General features: G+C 51.0%; 1 non-coding gene across 1 annotated transcript; it reads left to right on the top strand.

Annotated features, from left to right (window-relative positions):
• Positions 1-312: 312 nt before the first annotated feature.
• On the top strand, positions 313-398 carry TRNAF-AAA (transfer RNA phenylalanine (anticodon AAA)). Its single transcript has one exon. It is a non-coding gene; the product is annotated as a tRNA-Phe (tRNA).
• The last annotated feature ends 7759 nt before the right edge of the window (positions 399-8157 follow it).

Here is an 8157-nt window from a genome sequence, read left to right as displayed (position 1 = left end):
TGCCCCAGAGAAAACCTGCCCCCTGCTATTGCAATCCCTGATGTGCTGGGGATATGATGGTAAAGGAACTATCTGAATGATCAAGGCAGGAAATGGACAGCAATCTACAGGAACGTCATTGACCACAAACACACTCTCCTCATGCTCCAACCAGAAGGGAAATGAGCAGGAATTCTTGCAGTTCAGCCAGGGACACACTTACACAATGGCACAGCAGTGTGTGTGTTGTGGAAGCTGGTCTGAGGGAACATCTGGAACTGATCACTCAATGAGAACAGAACTGGAGTGTAGTGAGAGACACATCTTGAGCAAGTAGTTGTGGCTGAGTGGTTATGGTGATGGGTTAAAAATCCATTGGGGTCCCCCCACCCCCACAGGTTCAAATCCTGTCAACTACAGAGTAAGTTGTGGTCCTTTAGTTTCAACAGAGTTGGGTCTTGTCTTGCTCTCAAGCCATATCTACACTATTAGATAATGTGGCTTTAAAGTGTTTTAATTAAACAGCTGTTGCATGTCCACACTATGCCTCTTGTCTTACCAGAGCACATCCAGGCTAGAATCTTGGATGGCCACAGAGAGCAGTGCACTGTGTGTAGCTGTGCAACTGGCTGCAGGTGCTTTGGGAAGGGTGTGCAATGCCTCACAGGCTGGTACAGCATCACATGATGCAGGTTTCTCTATCCCATTGTTCCATGGGAACCCTACTAGATTGCCAGCTGCTTTTCAACTGCAATGTGTTTGGGTGGGGGGGGGGAAGAGTGAGTGAGTGTGTGTTTGTGTGTGTGGGGAGAAGGGAGTGTGTGTGTTGGGGAAGAGTGAGTGTGTTGGTCACTCGTGTGCCCACACTGTCTCTAAGTTCAGACAGCTGCTGCAAGCAACCAGTCCTGAGGAAGGGGGAGGGACACAGCCCTCACTGGCTCAGCTCAGCACAGCTCAGCACAGCAGCCTCTGTCACACATGCACGCTGCGGCCTGCTTAGCTCTTGTCAGGTGTGCTGGAACAGGGGGTTAGGGGGTCATGGCCCCACCACTCTTTACCGGCTGTTAGGACAAGTGGTGGAGGGGGGGGGGAAGGGTGGAGTCTTGGGAGGAAGAGGTGTTCTGTGGGTGTGGCCTCAGAGGAAGGGGTGGTGTGAGTGTGGTTCCTTGCGGAAGGGGTGTCATGAGAGCGCCACAGTTCAGACAACGGTGCCCCTGCCCCACTGTAAGGAAGCTCCCACCGCCCCTGCTCTGTGTTCGTAGTGCAGGAGAGAGCAGCATCTATGGCAGTGATTTGTTCCTGGGGGCTCCAGCAGAAGGGCTTGGGAGGTGATTTAAAGGTCCCAGGGCTCCGGCAGGGGGGGCTCAGGAGGCGATTTAAAGGGCCTGGGGCTCCGGCCACTGCAGGGAGCCCTGGGCCCTTTAAATCACCAGACTGGGAAAGCCAGGCCGGGCTGGCACAGCGTACCCGCTCTTGCCAGTACCCCATACCAGAACATGCTGGCTTACTTTCACCTCTGGAAGCTCCTCACATGGCTCAATAACTGGTTAAAAGCTGGGAAACAAAGGGTAGGAATAAATGGTCAGTTTTCAGGATGCAAATTGGTACCTAGTGGTGTCTATACTGGGGCCAGGACTAGTCAACATATTGATAAACGATCTGCTAAACAGAGAGGTGACAAAATTTGCAGATGATCCAAAACTACAGAGGACAGTTAAGTCCAAAGCAGCCTGTGAGGAGCTAAAAAGAGATTTCACAAAACTAGGTGAAAGGGCAACAAAATGGCAGATGAAATTCAATGCTGATAAATGCAAAGTGATGCACATTGGCAAACACAATCTCAACTCTACATATAAAACGATGGGATGTCAAATAGCTGTTGCCACTCAAGTGAGAGATCTTGGAGTCACTGTGGATAGTTCTCTGCAAACATCCACTCAGTGTGCAGCGGTCGGTAAAAAGCGAACAGAATGTTGGGAATCATTAGGAAAGAGATAGAAAATAAGAGAGAAAATCTTATTGCCGCTGTATAAATCCATGGTACGCTCACATCTTGAATGCTGCATGCAGATACGGTCACCCCATCTCCGAAAAGATGTATTGGAATTGGAAAAGGTTCAGAAAAGGGGTATGGAGTGTCTGCCATATGAAGAGAGAATAATAAGCCTGGGACTTTTCAGCTTGGAGAAAAGATGACCAAGGGGAAATATGATAGAGGTCTATAAAATCATGACTGGTGTGGAGAAAGTAAATAAGGAAGTGTTACTTATTCCTTCTCATAACACAATAACTAGGGGTCACCAAGTGAAATTAATAGGCAGCACATTTAAAACAAACAAACAGAAGTATTTTTTCACACAATGCACAGTCAACGTGTGGAACTCCTTGCCAGAGGATCTTGTGAAGGCCAAGACTATAACAGGGCTCAAAAAAAGAGCTAAATCGATTCATGGAGGACATGCTCTGAGCCAGGATGGGCAGGGAAGATGTCCCTAATCTCTGTTTGCTAGGAGTGGGTGACAGGGGATAGATCACTTGATAATTATCTGTTCTGTTCATTCCCTCTGGGGCACCTGGCTTTGGCCGCTATGGGAAGACAGGACACTGGGCGAGATGGACCCAGTCTGACCCAGTCTGGCTGCTCTTACGTCTTTATGCTCCTTTCATACAGATGCCTGGGATTCTGCCTCACAATGTGTCCCTGAGGTATCAGCCAAAATGCCCAGACAGGCAAACACTCTGGGCTCCTGAAGCCTCTGCCCCCCACCTAGTGCCTATGGCTCATGCCTGACCCTTGCTGCTGCTCCTTGCTGTAGAAGGTGAAAGGAGTGGAGGCAGCACAGGAGCCTTCTGGGGATGCAGATCTGAGGCTTTGGGAGAGACACATTGTCTGAGACATCAGAGCGCTGTAAACAATGCAGCCACCCCCTCAATCAGGGGTCTGTTCCAGCCCTGAGTCTGGGCTACCACGATCCCTCCCACAGAGCAGGGTGCCCACAGATTACAGCCTGAAAATAGGCATGTGACACTAACTCCTGTTCTCCCTGACAGGGCCTCCCCTAGACCAAGGGGCACCCCAGGCAAGATGTGTCTTCGGTGCCCCCCCCCATTTTAAAATTTCGAATATCTTATTTTTCATTGCATTTGTAGCTCACTTCATGATTTCGATGCATGACTTTCTCTGTCATATAAGATGCTAAATTTGCAGGCTAGGTTCTGTAAACCTGTATTTATTCATGCCACATATAAGCAAATAAAACAAATTCATATCCTCTAAGGATATAGAAACTTTTTAATTTTGACAGTAACTGAAATGTACTAACACCGAGCAATGGAACTGTCACCAGCACAGGGCTGGCCAGTATTAACTAGTGTTACAGTAGGAGACAGCGTTAGGATGTTAACCCCAGGCCTTTAGTTGAAAGTTCGCTTCTCTCGCCTTTCCCCCATGAGCTGAAGCGCAGCATTTGAGAGATCCAGAGACTAGTTGATGACATTTCCAAGGACTAAAATAGCAAGCGATGTCCATCTTGCATTTGCCATTGTTGACTGGAGAGATGTTCTATTGAGAATGATGAGTCCTAGTCAGTTGCTTTCTGGAAAGATGTAAAAGCAGCAAAGAATCCTGTGGCACCTTATAGACTAACAGACGTTTTGGAGCATGAGCTTTCTTGGGTGAATACCCACTTCCTCAGATGCATGTCTGGAAAGACGGTTTTCCCCTTTAGGCTTGGGAGGAGCCTGCGAGCTGTGGGTGAGGTTGTTCCAGTGAGAACCGCTGCTCCTTTCTTGCCGACCTGGGGGTGCCAGTGACAGCTTGTGAGGGGGCAGGTGCTGGCTTGAGTGAATGGGATATAGGAAACCCCAGCCTGCCCCTCCGGGCCAAGTCCACTGCTTGGCTCCTGCTTTGTGACATCCAGATTTAAATCTTTCCAGCATGTGCTGCATCTCATGTATTAAGCCTTCGTGGTGGGCCTGGTCCTTGCCAAAGTAGCTCAGCTGGGAGTGCATTGGATTGAAGATCTAAAGGTTTCTGGTTTGATGCCAGGCGTTAGCACCCCCTTCACCCTGGGCGTGTCATGCTGGGCTTTCTTCTGGGTGTGCGGCTGTGCCCTGAACTCACCAGTGTTCCTAATTTCAGAGGCAACACTACCAGAGGGCGTGTGTGGGGTCATGTGCCGCACCTGGGTTAGCTATCGCCTGCTACATCATGTGGTGCTGTCAGGCCCCCTCCCTGTACAGCAGCTGCTGCAGGGGTGAGTGGAGAGAGGCTGTCTTTGCTGCTTCCTCTCCCTGCACTGTTCACAGCTGGGGGGGCTGTTGATTGCAAGGGGATGGGGCTGAACCTTGACATTGTGCTCCCCCCTTCAGGAGACACCAGTCGTCTGCGCCTGGTTGGAAGCTCCGCAGCTAGAGGAAAAAGTGGTTTTCTGCACCAGAGCTGCCAGCTCTTACTTTCTTTCTCATGACGGGGAGGAAAAACGAATCTCTTTTTCAAAGCCCAGTCCTGCCATTGACTGAGGTCTGACTTTCTAAGTTCCTGCTAGAGTGGGGGATTTAGAGTTAGTGGGGCCCTGTGCGCATAAAGTGCATTCAACAATCCCCCTTCCTCTGAGCTCTGCTATGTCTCCAGTAGCTGCTGTCCCCTGGTAGCAGGGAAGGACGTTTCTACCCATCCAGGAGATCCCAGCCTTGGACGAAAGGCAACTTCAGGCTTCTCCTCTCTCCCTTCTTGGAATCAAGTTCAGTTTTTTACCAGGAGTTAAAGCAGCCTGAAGCTGCAGAGTCTGGATCAAGGTCACAAGTTCCCAGTGTCTCCGTGGAAGGGAATTTGTTAAATCCCAGATGAGTGGAGTTAAATCAGTTCTCAACCTGAGTCCTTAGGTCTAAATCCTGAGGATATTGTCCCATCATGGGGCCATTTCCCACCTCTCTTTCATACAGAAGCACAATTTTCTTTGCACAGACACAGGAACAGCAAGATCTTTCTCTGTCCCTTGTGCAAAGCAGGTGGCCAAATTCCATGGAAACAATGGCCAAGCAGGTGGGCCCTGGGCACATCCAGCCCTGGCCATGAGATGTTCCCTCCCCTCTTTCTTTATGCTGCTGTTGTCATTTCATGGAATGTGTGGGATGGGGAAAAGCTGAGTTCACTCCAGATGAAGGGAAAAAGACCCCTGAAAATCTCAGGCCCTCAGGGAAAACCCAACCCCTGCTACCAGGGTCACTGAGGTGCTGGGGATTTGAGTAGGAAAGGGACTGTCTGAATTATCAAAGTGGGGAATGAATAACAAACTACAAGATCCACCTCATTAACCACCGACACAGACTAATCCTGCTGCAGATAGAGAGGAAACTGGGAGCGATTCTTTGCTGTGCAGCCATGGAAACACTGACCCAATTGCACTGCAGTGAATGTGCTGGGGAAAGCTGGATTTTACAGGCAGGTGGAAATAGTGGACCCTAGAAACACCTGGAGTCCCCCACACTGCGTCTGCCACCAGGGTTGGGTGTTGAGCTGTTCACAGAGTCCCCCACCACCATTACTTTCTAGCAGGGGATTGCAGCACCACCCACCCACCCAGAGGTGAAAGTAAGCCGGTCCAGTCTGCTATGGCATACCAGCAAGAGCCAGTACGCCATGTTGGACCGCACCGGCGTCCATGGCAGGGATTGAAAGGGCTCTGGACTGCCCATGGCCAGGGCTCTGGCGGCCGGGCTGGGGCCGGGCTTGAAAGGGCTCAGAGCTCCCCGCGGCTGCGGGCAGCCCAGAGCCCTTTAAATCCCAGCTGCAGCTGAGATTTAAAGGGCTCAGAGCTCCCAGCCCCTGCAGGCAGCCCAGAGTCCTTTGAATCCCGGCCACGGCTCTGGTGACCGGGCTGGGGCCGGGATTTAAAGGTCTCGTTGCTCCCCTCAGTGGCAGGAGCTCTGGGCCCTTTAAATCCCTGCCCCAGCCCTGCAAAGCTTGGGGTTCTCCTGGTGGCCGGAGGCCCAGGCCCTTTAATTTGCCCCATGAGCCCCGGGGGGCTCCCAGCGACCTCTTCAGCTAGGAGCCCCTGGTTGATTTAAAGGCTCTGGGTCTCCCAGCCACAGCTGGTGCCCCAGGGCCTTTAACTCTTGAGAGGCCACGCCTCTTCTGGATGATGCCACGCCCCCTCAGGACTCCCACAGTACCAGTAAGTCCTGTAAGTTACTTTCACCCCTGCACCCAGCCAATGCAGTATGAGGGCTGAGTCTTGTATCGCTGCACCCTGGGTCCAGGGCATGCACTCTCTCTTGCCTCCTCTGCTGTGTAGAATCTTGCCCTGCTGCAAAGTGTTCCCCATGAGCAGGTTTGACCCTCAGAGCAGGGACCCACCCAAGGTGGAGGTGTAGCTCAGGGATAATGCACATGCTTTGCATGTATGAGGTCCTGGGTTCAATCCTCAGTATCTCCAGGCTCTTTTTTTTCACCCTGCTGCTTTGCTCATGCCCAGAGGGGATGTGGCCCACCAGGCTCCATGCTTGAGCTTCAGTCCTGCTCACTGAGGGGCAAGGGAAAATTGCATGGAAGGTCCTGGGGGAGTTTCTGCTCCTAAGTCACCTCACTATGTTTAAGATTCTCACCTGCTGTGCTGCTTGGGACAATGGTAGATGAGAAGGGCGAATCCTCCAGCACTGGAGGGAAAGGTCCCATCTGCACAGCCCGAGAGGCAAGGAAACAGAGGGGCCGTCAGTGCTCAGAGAGGAGAGAGGTCAGTGATTTACCCCGACCAGGGGACACTGCCTTTTTGAGGCGGGTGCAGCTGGCTTGAGATGGTGCTGACAATGGATAGAAAAAAGGCTGGAGTCAGTGACAGATGGGACCACAGAAGGGGAAGGGGAATGGCAGCCCCACAGAAGGTCCTGGGTGCTCAGATGCCCTGGCCTGTCCTAGAGAGAGAAAAGACCCAGAGGGACCCAGCCCCCCTACAGTGATCCCATGGACAAGAACCTGGTTGGGAGTGAGGTGAAGGCTCCCTCTGGGCAAAGGGGAGCTGAAATCCCTCAGTGTCCTGGAATTTAAGCAATGAAAGCTTCAAACCCTGCACGGGTGTGGGCTGAGGTGCATCAGCAGAAGGTTGGGCTGGACAGAGCTGGCAGGTTTGTATAATTTTTGGTGGTGTCTAGAATGGGACCAAGTGCTGCCCCACCCTAAACCTGTGTAAGGCTCTGGGAGGGAGTTTGGGTGTGGGAGGGAGAGGGGTTGGGATCTGGGAAAGACTTTGGGTTCAGGGTCTGGGCTCAGTCAGAGGATTGGGATGCAGGAGTGGGTGTGGTGGGCAGCGTCTTGGAGGGAGTTTGGGTGTGGATATGGGGTTTGAGTTTGATAAGGAAACCCCCCCGACCCCACCTTACCCAAGGCCCCAGGCTTTTTTCTGAGAATAAAGTAAGAGTAGGCCCTTAGCTAGAAGCAAGAGTTTTAACTCCTGCTAAACTTGTTTTTCTGTACAAAGGGCACGCTGAGGCAAAAAGATGTGGTCAGGACCCCAAAAAGAGGAACTAGAATTGGATAAACGGGAACCAGAAAATCTGTTAAGTTATAACAGCTTTTAGTTTATTATGGTTTATTAAGTTGCTTGTGTGGGCGTAAAATATAACTCATGATCATTTGACCAAAGGTACACCAATAGGTATTTTTGGACCCAAGTTCCTCAAAAAGGCCTGAGCTACATGCAATAGCATAACCACAAGTAGGTGGAAAACCAGGTGTCAATGTCCTGATGATCGCAAAACCTGTAAAATGGGGAAGTAACAAAGGAGCAGGCTTGCAAATTAGCTCATAACTGGTATATTAATAGCAATAGTTTTTAGCAGATGGTTAGAAGATGTTATTGTATTAACCAAAAAAGGTATCATCGGACGTATAAGCTCATATGATAATTTGCGGTTTTCAGCTTTATAAGCACAGGTATCACTGCTGTAAGGCAGAGCGACCTACTCCTTGCTAGGGGACCTGTCGTCTCTTCGTGCATATGCATGTATTCTCTGATTAATCAACAAAGGAGCCTCAGGCTGTCTGATCAACTCAGCACGGTGGTGGTCATTTTCCACGACAATTTGGTGCGTTGGCCAGGAACCCACGAGAGGGCTTCTCCTGGATCGGAGGACCGCAGACAGTCTCCTTCCAACCCCAGGGCCCAACTAAAAGGTAAGAGA

The sequence above is a fragment of the Gopherus flavomarginatus genome, chromosome 23 (genome assembly GCF_025201925.1).
Source record: "Gopherus flavomarginatus isolate rGopFla2 chromosome 23, rGopFla2.mat.asm, whole genome shotgun sequence".
Classification (NCBI taxonomy): domain Eukaryota; kingdom Metazoa; phylum Chordata; order Testudines; family Testudinidae; genus Gopherus; species Gopherus flavomarginatus.
Note: the sequence above shows the minus strand (reverse complement) of the source record. Positions and strands in the feature narration are given on the sequence as shown.